The 13,548-nt window shown below is 38.9% G+C and overlaps 1 protein-coding gene across 7 annotated transcripts in view; it reads left to right on the top strand.

The window, feature by feature from the left end:
* The first annotated feature begins 10,231 nt into the window (after positions 1-10,231).
* The window catches only part of ODF2L (outer dense fiber of sperm tails 2 like), a 40,749-nt gene continuing 37,432 nt past the window's right edge, over positions 10,232-13,548 (top strand). For 6 of the 7 annotated variants that reach the window (XM_036095983.2, XM_078072801.1, XM_078072800.1 and 3 more), the window contains exon 1: positions 10,232-10,440. The gene's annotated coding sequence lies outside the window, so the exon portion shown is untranslated. Of the gene's footprint in view, positions 10,441-10,504; positions 12,115-13,548 lie in introns of those variants that run through there. The other variant, XM_078072798.1, reaches the window with a different exon arrangement.

The raw sequence follows: 13,548 nt of genomic DNA on the forward strand, positions 1-13,548 counted from the left end.
GGCACCTGCTTTGGCCCTGTTAGTTGCCTAGCTAGTGGCTTGCCTCCTCCTCTTTCTTGCTGGCAGAACCCGTCTTCTGTGATGGAGGTCAAACATGTCTGATGCTCATTTTTCCAAGCCTCGCTCATATTGGGGCACGACTCTGTGACCTGACTCAAGCCAGTAACCTAAGGATTAGTCTGCTAGCAGGAGGGAGGTGGAGGAGCTGGAGATGGTGATGTTGAGATTGTTTATAGATAATAATTTCCTTCCTGAAAAAAAAAAAAGGGAATTATCTAGGAAAATCCCACCCCTCTTTCCTAGAAGAGTGCCAGGAGCTGAGGGAGCCTCTGTGGCCCTTGGGTGGAAGCCAAAAAGTGAAAGGTAGTAGAGCTGAAAGGTAGAAAGAGCCTGTGTCCCTGATGACACTGGTGACAGCTGTGTCCACCTGGAGAGTGCCTAACTCCAGACACCTTACTGTGTGACGTAAGATGTATCTTCAAGCCGTCACTAGTCAGCTACTCTGTGACTTCCAGCCCAAACTGTTACCACTGATAGAGGCACTTCAAAAAATAGCATTGATAATTTCTAAAAAGTGCCGATCAGTATTTGGAAACATGTATGTAAAGTGGTTTAACGTATAAACTGTATGATATTTTGAGGAAAAAAATAATATTAATCTCCTAGGTAAAATTTTGACCAAGCTATTTGCTCTTCCATACAAAAGGGTCATGCTGAACTTCAATAAACTAGGGGACAAAGACCTATTGAAAAAAACCCATCCAAAGTAAATAAGCCTAAAAGAAAATAATTTTTTTAAAAGATTTTATTTATTCATTTGAGAGAGAGAGACAGTGCAAGCTGGAGGGAGAGGGAGAGAGAGTATGAAGCAGACTCCAGGCTGAGCACAGGGCCGGAGGCAGGGCTTGATCCCACAACTGTGAGATCCTGACTAGAGCCGATATCAAGAGTCGGTCACTCAACCAACTGAGCCACCCAGGCGCCCCTAAAAGAAAATAATTTTTTATTTAAAAAAAAATTTTTATTATGTTCGTTGAAAATAATTTTTAAAAAAAGCAAACAACCGGGGCGCCTGGGTGGCTCAGTCAGTTGAGCCACGGACTCTTAGTTTCTGCTCAGGTCATGATCTCAGGGTACTGGAATTAAACCTGGTATTGGGCTCCGTGCTGAGCAAGGAGTGTGCTTGGGATTCTCTCTCTCCCTCTCTCTCTGCCCCTCCCACTTGAAATCTCTCTCTCTCTCTCAATTAAATAAATAAATCTTTTTTTTTTTTTTTTAGATTTTATTTATTTGAGAGAGAGAGAGCAAGTAAGGGGAAGGAGCAGAGGGAGAGGGACAAGTAGGCTCTGCGCCCAAGCACAGAGCCCCATGTGCTCGATGCTGAGATCATGACCGGAGCTGAAATTAAGAGTCAGAAGCTTAACTGACTGAGCCACCCACGTGCCCAAATAAACAAATCTTTTTTTTTAACACAAACAACAAAGCTAATCCTTTAGCTTTCTTAAGTTTTTCTTTAAGTGTGTACTAGACCATAATATGCTAACTGTACCAATTTTATGTTGTATCCCTGCATTATTAATATTCTGTTTCCAAAGGATCACATTCTGTTTTCTTATGAATATTTTTCTTCATAATTGACACTTAGGAGTTCATCATTTTCAGAGTGTTTTTAACTTTTTTTTTCTTCTGTTTTAAGGTATTACTGAAGTTTAACTCACATAAAATATTACATTAGTTTCAGGTGTACAACATATTGTTTTGACATTCCATATGTTACTCAATGTTCATAAGTGTAGTCACCATACCATTATTACAGTATTATTGACTATATTCCCTATGCTGTACTTTTAATCCCTGTGACTTATTTATTTTATAGCTGGAAGTTTGAAGCACTTAATCCCCTTTACCTATTTCACCCATCTTCCCACCTACCACCTCTCAGGCAACCACTAGTTTGTTCTCCAGGAGTCTGTTTTTTCCTTTGTTTATTTGTTTGTTTTGTTTTTTAGATTTCACACATAAGTGAAATGATATGGTATTTGCCTTTCTCTGTCTGACTTATTTCACTTAGGTCCATCCATGTTGTCACCAATGGCAAGAGCTCATTCTTTTTTACGGCTGAGTAATATTCCTCTGTGTGTGTGTGTGTGTGTGTGTGTGTGTGTGTGTGTGTAGCATTTCTTTATCCATCCATCTATTGATGGACACTTGTGTTGCTCCCATATCTTGGCTATTGCAAGTAATGCTGCAATAAACACAGGGATGCATGTATCTTTTTGATTTGGTGTTTTCATTTTCTCTGGGTAAATGGCCAGTAGTAGAATTATTACCATATGGTAGTTCCATATGGTATTTCCATTTTTAATTTTTTGAGTAAGCTCCATACTGTTTTACACAGTGGTTGTACCAATTTACATTCCCACCAGCAGTGTACAAGTGTTTCCTTTTCTCCATCCTTTCCAACACCTATTTCTTGTCTCTTTGATAGTAGCCATTCTGACATGTATGAGGTGGTATCTCATCATGGTTTTGATTTGCATTTCCCTGAGGATTAGTGATGTTGAACATCTCTCCATGTGTCTATTGGCCATTTTCATATCTTCTTTGCAAAATGTTTATTCAGTTCTTCTGCCCATTTTTAAATCAGACTGTTTGGTTTTTAGTGTTGAGTTGTGTAAGTTCTTTGTATATTTTGAATATTAACCCCTTATTGGCTATATCATTTACAAATATCTTTTCCCATTCACTAGGTTGCATTTTTTTGTTGTTATTTCCTTTGCTATGCAATTATGAGTGTTCTTTAAATAGTTAACTAACTCTCAAATAAACTTCTAGTTATATTAGTAGATTTTCAAGCAATACAAGAATAATAAAATAGTGTCTATACTCTCTATGACCACACAACATCTTTATGCCATGAGACCTAAATTGCTTACCTTTATTCTTAAAGCCTTTACTACCTAATCAGAGCCAAACAATAATATATTTTATAAAGAAAATTTCATACTCATGCATCATTTTCCTTTGGTCAGTCAAAAAAATGGTAACGTCTGTAGGATAAAATACCTAGCTTACAACATAAGGATAAGCAGTGTTATTTTCTGCATGATATTAAAACAAAATTTTTTATTTAAAAATTGCCTATATAATATATTAAATATTCTATACATGAAATAATTCTACTGAGAGTAAATATTGAACATATGCTACAACTTGGGCTGAATTTGACAGTGTTTATTTAACTGGTCAAACATTCTAGATTTTTATAGGTTGTGGTAATTACTGGAATCATTTATGGTTTAGAAGGAAAAGTAGATTCACATATGCTACTATGTTTTTTTGTTTTGTTTTTTGTTTTTAAGACTCATGTCTGAAGCCTCAAATTCTGTGGAAAATATCTGGATGAAAAGAGATAATCAGATCCAGCAATCTCACTCCTTGGTATTTACCTAAAGGAATTGAAAACATATGTCCACATAAAAACCTCCATGCAGATGTTTATAGCAGCCTTATTCATAATTGCCAAAACTTGGAAGCAAATGAGCTGTCCTTTAGTAGGTGAGTGGATAAATAAACTATGGTACATCCAGACAATGGAATATTATGGAAATGAGATATTAAGCCATGGAAAACATGGAGGAAACTTAAATGCATGCTACCAAGTAAAAGAAACCAATTTGAAAAGGGCACATACTGTATGATTCCAATTATATGACATGCTGGCAAAGGCAAAACTATAGAGACAGTAAAAAGATCAGTGCTTGCTAAGGCTTTGGGGAAAAGGAGAGATGAAAAGGCAAAGCACAGGGAATTTTTAGGGCAGTGAAAATACTCCTTATAATGTTGTAATAGTGAATGCAACATCCTTATGTAGTTGTCCAAACTCAGAATGTGCAACACCAAGAGTGAACCCTAATGTAAACTATGGACTCTGGGTAGTAATGATTTGTCAAACCAGCTTCATCAGTTGTAACAAATGTTCTGTCTGGTGGGAGATGTTGATAGTGGGGGAGACTATGTATGTGTGTGGACAGGGAATATATGACATGTCTTTGAATCTTCCCCCAATTTAGCTGTGAACCCAAAACTTCTCTAAAAAAGGAAGTCTAAAAAAAGAGAGAGATAATCATTCTTGATTTTCTGTCATGTGCTTTACACCTTAGAGCAACTGTTGTTTACTAATACCTACCACCTATAGGACACTTACGATTTGATCAGACAGGGCTATGTGCTCTACAAATATGACCTCAATCATCACAACAATCCTATCAGGCAGGTAGAATTATTCTTTAATTTTTTGGGGGGTGGGTGGGGAAAACACAACTTAGAGAAGTAACTTGCCCAAGACTTGTGGTTAGAAAACATGAATACAGGTTGGTATGGTTCCAAAGCCTTTGCTCTTAACCACTGTTATTGTAACAGCCCATTTCAACCTCACCCCACACTTATGCCCAGCCCAAACTTCAATGGTTTAGTTAGTGCAGAACTGGAGTAGTTGCCTGTCTCAGTGTTTTCTGGTAAGGACCTCTTTCAACAACAGGTAACATGTTGCCTGCTCCTATAGACTAAATGTTTATATTCTCCCCAAATTCATATTTTAAAACCCTAATCTCCATTGTGATGGTATTTGAAGGTGGGACCTGTGGGAAGTAATTAGGTCATGAAGGTGGAGCCCTCATTATGGGATTAGTGCCCTTATAAGAAGAGACATGAGAGAGCTTATCTTGATCTTGGACTTCCCTGACTCCAAAACTGTAAGCAATAACTATCTGTTGTTTAAGTCACCCAGTTAATGGTACTTTTGTCATAGCATCCTGAACTAAGACATACACTTTCTCTCTAGGAAAAGTGATGCCTTTCTGTTCCCCAAGACTTTGCTCAGTCTTTGTTTGACTTACCCTGTGGACAACCATCCTTACGGTAAATGGAGTTTACCTAATTGCAAGACTTAAATAATTACTACAGTAATTAAGAGAATATGTTGGCTAACTGAACATAATAAAAAAAAGAGAGAGAGAGAGAATATAATGCTGGCATGTGTTTAGATTATCCATTATTAGAACAGAATGGAAGGTCCAGAAGTAGACACACACACGAATGGTCTAATCATTTTCAGCAAAAGCAATAAGTTAATTCAATGTGAAAGAAAAAGTCTTTCAAATAAATGATGATAGAACAACTGGATATCTATATAAAATGAAGTAAACCTTGATATCTGCTTCATTCCTTACAAGAAAATGAATGCAAGTTGGATTGCTCATACAGGAGTGCCTGGGTGGCTCAGTCAGTTAAGTGTCTACCTTCAGCTCAGGTCATGATCTCGGGGTCATGGGATCGAGCCCCGCATCAGGCTCCCTGCTCAGCGGGGAGTCTGCTTCTCCCTCTGCCTCTTCCTCTGCTCATGCTCTCTCTTTCAAATAAGTAAATAAATAAACTTTTTTAAAAAGATGGATCATACATTTAAATATAAAAGCTTAGAATCATAAAAAGTCTAGAAAAAATACAATTATCTCCACAAAACTATGAAAGGAAAAATGGATAAGGATATTTGATTGTATCAAAATTTAAAATTCCTGCTCACCAAAAGGTATCATTAAGAAAATGAATGGGCAAGATACAAAGTGGGAGAAAATATTCATTATATATATTTCATAAAAGATTTTTTCAGAAAATATAAAGAACTACAAACCAGTAGTAAAAGGACAACCCAATACAAAAAGGGCAAAAGACTGAATAACACATCATAAAAGATACACTTATGGTTCATATCTATTAAAAAGGTGCTCAACATCATTAGTTATCAGGGAAATGCAAATAATATCACAATGAGATGCCACTTCACACCTACTAGAACAGCTAAAATTTTAAAAAAAGTGGCTGTAATGAATGCTGGCAAGGATGTAAAGTAATTACATATTTTGTCCTTTTTTCATATGCAAATTGAGTGTTTGTTTTGCCCTTACAACATGTCTCAGTTAAGACTACTCACATTTTAAATGTTCTGTAGCCATAGGTGGCTAGTGGCCTCTGCATTCTCTCTATTGGACCTGGATTTATTAATGTTAGCACTATTAACATTTGGACTGAATAATTTTTTGTTTTAGGGGCTGTTCTGTGCATTGTAGAATGTTTAGCAGCTGACCTCTACCTACTAGATGCCAGTATTACAAGGTCTATAAATCTATAGTTATATCTCAGTATATTCCAGGGCACAAGTAAAAAGTCTGACTTGGGAGAAGTCTTTCATATTAAAAAAATGTGCATGATTTTGCTGATTTATATTGGCAGAAACCTATGGAATATGATAATGAATTCCAGGGATGTTAGATCAGGGACGAAGGAATACAATTTTTGATGAGATCGAAGTTATCAATATGGATATATTAATCAAAAACCATGGACCTGGGGCACCTGGGTGGCTCAGTCGTTAAGCGTCTGCCTTTGGCTCAGGTCGTGATCCCAGGGTCCTGGGATCAAGCCCCGCATCGGGCTCCCTGCTCAGCGGGGAGCCTGCTTCTCCCTCTCCCTCTGCCTGCCTGCCTACTGGTGAACTCTCTCTCTCTGTCAAATAAATAAACAAAATCTTTAAACAAACAAACAAACAAACAAACAAAAACCATGGACTCATTGTGCTTGCCTGAGCATCTGGGAGTGGTTCAAGGTTTGCTTGGTTGTTGAAACCTGGATCCAATGCTGTCCTGCACTAAATAAAGTTGAGATGCTAGAAATCTCATGATATATTTTAGAGGATTGACTTAAAAGACTTAGGGAGATAGGATGTTGGAATGGATTTATCATGTGTGACTCAGTCACCTATCTCCAATTGTATCCTGAGAAGGCTAGAGGACCTTCTCTTCACTAATGCATTGAGAAAATATTGGGAGGGAGAGGAAGCTGTTGTCCTCTAAGCCCAGGGATGAAGTTAGGAGATGCTGCAATTGAATAGGATCTCTAATTCCCTAATGGAAATAATAGGATATCAAAGTGGCAGAGGCCAACTGACCTTGCTTAAGCATCAGGGATGAGATAGCAGTGTTTACCATAATAGGCCCCGGGGCCAGAGCAGTAATCATAGTTGTTTGACTGGGAGGGATCTTTAGCAGTGTGAAAGTGATTATGGTGTCCCTGTAATTGAAATGGATGGACAGCCTTCTAAGATCTTACTTGATCTATAATAATGAAAAATTGCTAGATCTGATGAAGAGAGATCTGAACTTCATCACCTTAATGGAGATTTACAGCATCTCGACATTGCTTCTTAATTCATGGCTATTATAATAAGAAGGTCAGTTGATAGGCCCTGGAATGGCCCTTTTCTACTGAAAAAGTTAACCTAAGTCCCATACCATATTTCTAGGGGAATTCTAGTGATTAATGCCACCCTCAAAGACCTGAAAGATGCTGGCGTGGTGATTCTGAACATACTCGCATTTAACCTTCTATTTGGCCTGGGTAGAAGATGAATGGGTCATCTAAAATGTTGATCCAGATGTAGTCTTTTTATCGGGTGAATAAGTATAATTCCTAGCATCTAGTATGCAGATATCGCTCTGGCAAATGTCTTTTATTCACCCTAATATGTGTAGAACAGCTGAAGTTGTTTGATTTTTATCTGGAAGTGAGAACGTGAGAGAATTTATTGCTTTACGTAAGAGCTATGTTAGGTCTTTAGTTCTCTGTCATACTATAGTGTGCAGAGACCATGATCATTTCATTACCTTTTGGGGTATTGCTTTTGTCTACTACATTTATTGTATTGTGCTGGCAGAACCTGATGATCAGGAAATAGCACATACCTTAATGCCTTGTGTAGCAAATTGTTTCCATAGACGCAATGTGACTTTGACACTGTCCCATCAAGAGGTGGAATCTTTTACTTTTTCTCTTGTATTTGGGCTGGCTCTCTGATATATTTTAGATAGCAAAATGCAGTGGAAGTGGTTCTGTGTAACTTGTGTGGCCTTAGATCTGCAGCTTCTTCCTTTGCTACCTAGGACACTCACTCTTGGAACACACCTGCCATGAAAAAAGCTCAAGTTGGCCACATGCAGAGCTGCATGGATAGGGTGAAAGAGGCCTTAGCCTTCCAATTGAGCCCACCTAGTCACCAAACATATAATTTTGGATATTCCAGCCTCAACAGCTATCTGGTTGCAACTTGATGAGAGATACCACCTATTGCCGCGTGGAGGAAAAAACCCACACAGCTGAACCCTGCCTGAATTTCTCACCGCAGAATCATGAACAAATAAAATGGTTGTTGTTTTAAACCACTAAGTTTGTTAAAACAGCAAAAGAAAACCAAAACATGTTGGAGAGAACACATGCAACTCAGAGTGGGGGATAAACCCTATGAAAATAATTTATTACACAACCAAACTATTTTTTTAAATTGCTTTTTTATTTTGCTAAATTTTATTTGCATTCATCAAGTATCTTTAAACCACTATTTCATTGTTTGCTACTTTTACAATTACAGTATATATTTGTTCCCGTGAGGAAAGAAAACAAAATTACCACCCAACATTGCATCTTGCATCTGCTACATACAAAGGTACCATTAATGAGTTTAATATTTATGAGGTACTTATTTTAAATGCTTTATATCAGAGGTCTGCACACTCTGTCCTGTGGGCCAAATCTATCCTGGTATCTATTTTTGTAAATAAAGTTTAATTGGAACACAGCCAAGCCATGTGTTTATGTATCCTCTATGGCATCTTTTATTCATCAATGGCAGAGTTAAATATGGCAGAGACTGTATAATCCACAAAATCTAAAATATTTACTATGTGGACTTCTACAGAAAAAGTATGTTGGCCTCTGCTTTAAATTATGAGGAAATTCTTGATGTATTATTTCATAGGTAGTCAACTATTTAATGATATTTGGGGAAACTGGCATTTTTGGTAGGGCTGGATGAATTTTTTTTCCATTTAAATAATATAAAATAAGGGATCTTTCTATCCAAAAATTCACTATCCAACCAGATTTCAGATTTAGATTAGAACAGATTAGATTTAGAAGATGAGAGATGCCATATTTACCCGGATAGTTCAGTTCAAATAGTCAATTTGAGAATCTAATGTAATCATCTTGAAATTTTGTGACTGTTTTTCCCTTTGCATGTCTTTTAAATGTGGTGATATCTAACACTGATGTGATTTAAGTATTTTTCATAAGAGAAGCCTAATTTTGTGTACAATTAATTTTCTTATTATGACAAGCTAGTAAGTTTCGCTAGAATCCCAGGTAAGTGCTGGAAAGACCCTCAAAATTACTTTCCTTGCCCCAATTCCACATGTCCACCTCTCTCTCTCCCGTTTTTTTTTCTTAAAGGAGGGGAAGACTAGTTCAGAGTAGCAAAGTTAGTTGACTTGCCAGAGGTCATGATTCATTAGTAAGAGATGGATCAGCCCCCACTGCTCTTTAGCATTTGCATATATGGAACAGTTATATATTCGTTATGAATGAACTTTTAACTGCCATGAACTTTTTGCTGGACAATCAGCACTGGGGAAAAAAAAAAATCTTTGCTATAATCATCAACTGAAAATGTTCTTTAGTAAAACCAATAATGAGGTATGCCATGTCATGGCTAAACTGCTCAGTTGACAATTGCTCTATTTGCAAATTTCACATGATGGTGTACAATTCTTAACACGAATATTAAGTTGAGGTGGATAGTTTTTTACTTTTCCAAATAAAATCTCGCCTTGCTTGTTCAAGAGTGTATAAATCATACTAGCTGGCTATAGTACAGATGCAAAGAATTTGAAATCTGAAAGGCGCCTTGGAGATCACCGTCCAGCTCCCTAATTTAGCAGAAGGAAGGAGGCCTAGGGAAGATCCCAGCTAAACAGCAATACTATATATTTAAAACAAAGTTCCTTGTGTCGCGGTTGTTTGGGCTTTTTCAAATGTCTCCTTTAAAAAAGCACAGGCAGGGCACTTCCAGGCCAACTATCAGAAAATTCATACTCTATCGGTCTTATTTCTCTTTCTAGGTTGAGCTCAATTAAGATTTTGGTAACTATACACAAGAGGCCACTAATGTAAAACAAAAGGTTTGAAGGGCGGGCGGGAAAAGTTTACCCAGAGTAGCAACTGAGAGACAAAGAGCCTCCCCCGGCCCCGCCCCCTGATTCTCGCCAATAGCAACAGACGCAAGCCCTGGCTTTCCCGAGCCCGGCCAATCGGCTGCGTCGGCTGTGGCCCGACGGAAGGGGCGGGGCGGCCGTTGCCAGAGAAGCCACTTGATGGTTACTAGCTCCACTTTCGTCCCTCTTGCACCTGGGCGGGCACTCTTCCACCGCAAGCAGTTCTAGGAATTCGCCTCCTTGCCACCTCGCGTCCTTTGGCTTCCTTTCTAGCTTTCGCCTGCGGCACTGCCTCCTGCGTCCCCCTCTCTCCTAGCCGACCCAGGGCTGGAGAGCACAGGTACGCTGGCGGTGGTTTCCACCAACGTTCGCTGAACATCATCTTTGCGGCCCCTTTGGACCCCTTCCATAGCGGAGCGGCGGCGTGCTGACGTCACGGCGGCGTGCTGACGCAGCGGTCGGGGCGTGGTCACGCTTTTGGGAGGGGGGAAGCTTGGGCTCGGACCGTTTCCTTGCGGTTACCGCAGACGCACTCAGGGGTTCGGGTGGTCCGGGCTGTTTTGGGCCGTCCGGGCTGTTTTGGGCCCGGATGTGAAAGGCCTTCACGTCCACCCAGAGCTAGACCTCAGCCCCTTTCTGCCCATACCTGCCACTTCCCCCAGAATTGACTGCCTGGCCTGGGAAAAAGACGGCGAGGCTCGTATTCCTAGGGAGGGTGTGGTCCCCAGGACCCCAGGGTAGATCATAGGTGATGGGCTTGTCCAGAACGAAGCCCTTATCCGGCCGGCCCGGGCATGGTGGCGTTTCCTTCTGAAACAATTCCTCTTACTCATTTAGCTGGCTTTTAAGCGACCACCATATAATATACCCGATTGTGGTAGGCCCTGGGGCTCCTTTAGTGAAGAATACTATGGGAGGCCTGGGAGATTAAGTCCTCCAGGTTCCTTCTAGGTTTCCAGACTCAATAGGAAACTCCTTCAAGTGTGTGGCCTTGGACCGGTCACTTAACTTTCCTGGCTTCAGTTTCCCTATCTGGAAAACGAGGGCAATAAGAGTCACTTTGGGGTGGTTGTAATAAAAGAGATTAAGTAAACCAGTGTCAGGTTTTGAGTATAGGTAGTAAGGGTGCTTGTTGATTGAGAAAACCATAGCCACACTGGGGCAGGTATTTAGGATGTCTATTTCGGAGACAAAGTTTCCCTGTCATCTCGCCCATACTAAGGTTTCAGGTGTTTTTGAATTAATGAGGTTCTTGGAGTAGTTTTAAACACTACTTGGCTAGTTAAAGGAACAAACCACAGAAAACCTGTTTTTAAAATTAGTTTGCTTTCCTTCTGCTTAGAATAAGAATGTCATGGTCATGTTCCTAATTCTTTAACAGCTAGGTATCCATTTTCTGCCTCTCTTTCTTCTACTTTCACGGTTGATGTGTATAAATAATATGGTTTTTGTACCCAAAAAACTGAAAGGCATGAGAAAGTGGCTTTGTTTATATTGTACAAATGAATGAGACCAAGGAGCTGAGTATAGCAATGAGGTTGACATAACATCTACCCACTAAACTCAATTCTTTTGGAAGTCAGTTGTTTTCCCGTGGGCTCTGGTTTAGTAGTGCTCAATTTATGACTACTTTGTAGATGATTTGTAATGATTCTGTAAGGAACAGATCTTGAAAGAATTGTGTGGAAAAGTTGGTTTTATACAGATAACTCAGGCCTGCAAGTATTCTAAGGAATAGTGATCGACTCAGTATGATTTTTTTTTTTTAAGATGAAAAAATTTAAAGAAAAGACCTGGTGGGAAAGCAACCCCAACAATGATCCAAAGGGACCCTAAATTTAAAAAAAACATTCAAACAAACAAAAAACCCCACCTGTAAGTGCTACTTCATTCTGTTCAAACCTCCCCACAGCTTTGGCTGGCAAAGTTTTTTTCTCATTATGTAGAAGAGGCAACTAAGGCCTGCTGTGGCTTAGAGTTGTCCATGTCAGGTGGTTCTAAGGACTAAGAACAGGTGAGTCTGGCCCAGTATTTCATTTTAATATGCTGCCTCTGGGTCATCAAGGAATGGTTAAATTATGTTCAGGCTACCTGTACTCTGTTTGAGAAAGAAGAAATAATACTTTCAGGAGGTTTTCTTCAAGCTCGCAAGTTAATTTTGGTACTTAAAGGGATAAGCTGTCATTTTCTGGAACAGGTATGTGGAGCAATCCATTCAGATGGTCATGGGTAAATGAAGTGTTATATTTGGTCACTTTCTGTACTGAATCTCTTGCTATTCTAATTCCTTCATTGTTTTTCAAGTTTGTTTGTTTGTTTGTTTTTATCACCAGTGGAAACAACTTTTGATTTCTTCAAAATTTTTCCTAGGAAAAGAATGGTGGAATTTCATTTCTCTGGGACCCTACTAACCGGTTTCACTGCTTCTACTCTTCTCCCCTCCATATACCTGGTCCATTCTCCAAAATACCACTAAATTTATCTTTTAAAGATGCACTTTTGATCTGTTATTATCCTGCTTAAAATGATTTAATGGTCTGTCTTAACCTTTAGGAAAAAATTCAAGCTTTTGAGCTTGGCATACAGTGACCACTTCATTGTGTCCAGTTTCATCCTTTGCCACTTGCCCTTGCAAATCATGTCCTTTCATGATTCCTTCCTCTTGCTTGTACTTGACCCTGTACCTAGAATGCCTTTTTCTCTTTCTTTTTGTCATACTCACATTTGTTTTGCAGGACTCTACAATTCTTTAGTAAACTTTGACTAGTGTGAAGAATAGTGAGAGAGATGAGAAGCATTCCTATATCTACTTTGTGTTCTTTGCTGAATATTTCAGTGAATTTTTCAGGAGAAGTTGTGTGCTTTTGTTTGAAGCCAATGGGAGCTCGTTTTCCAAGAATTAATGTTTGGCAAAACAAATTGAAATCTGTGAGATTCTTATGCTTTTCTCTTTGGAGAGATTAGTTTTAAATATATATTTGCAGCTGGTTTATTTACTTAGAGCAATCTAGATGCTAAGGAAGGGCATGAACTGGGATCTTTCTTTTCTCTGACCATGGCCAGCAGTATAGTCCCTGAACAGCCATCCCTCAAATGCTTGTTGTTGGCCAAATTGAACATACTTTAGTGAGTGTAGCTGGGTCAGTGTAAACCGTGACCACGCCTGGAAAAAGCTTTAAGTACATGCCTTTTTGATAGGGGACTGGTAAAGTCATCTCTGTATAGGAAATTTAATTCTTTAAACATTAAAATATATTTAAGTTGCTAATCTTTAGGGGTTTGGTTATTAAATATGTGTGCAGAATATGTGTCTTTGTTTCACCACCAAGTTGTACAGGAGTATATTTGTCAATTGGCAGTATATTCCATGTAATTGAAAACATTTTCTTGTGAAACATCTTTTCCGTAGAGGAATACATTTGGCTCACTAAAATGATAGCAGTTTTTA

This window comes from Halichoerus grypus, chromosome 5 (assembly GCF_964656455.1).
Source record: "Halichoerus grypus chromosome 5, mHalGry1.hap1.1, whole genome shotgun sequence".
Lineage (NCBI taxonomy): Eukaryota > Metazoa > Chordata > Mammalia > Carnivora > Phocidae > Halichoerus > Halichoerus grypus.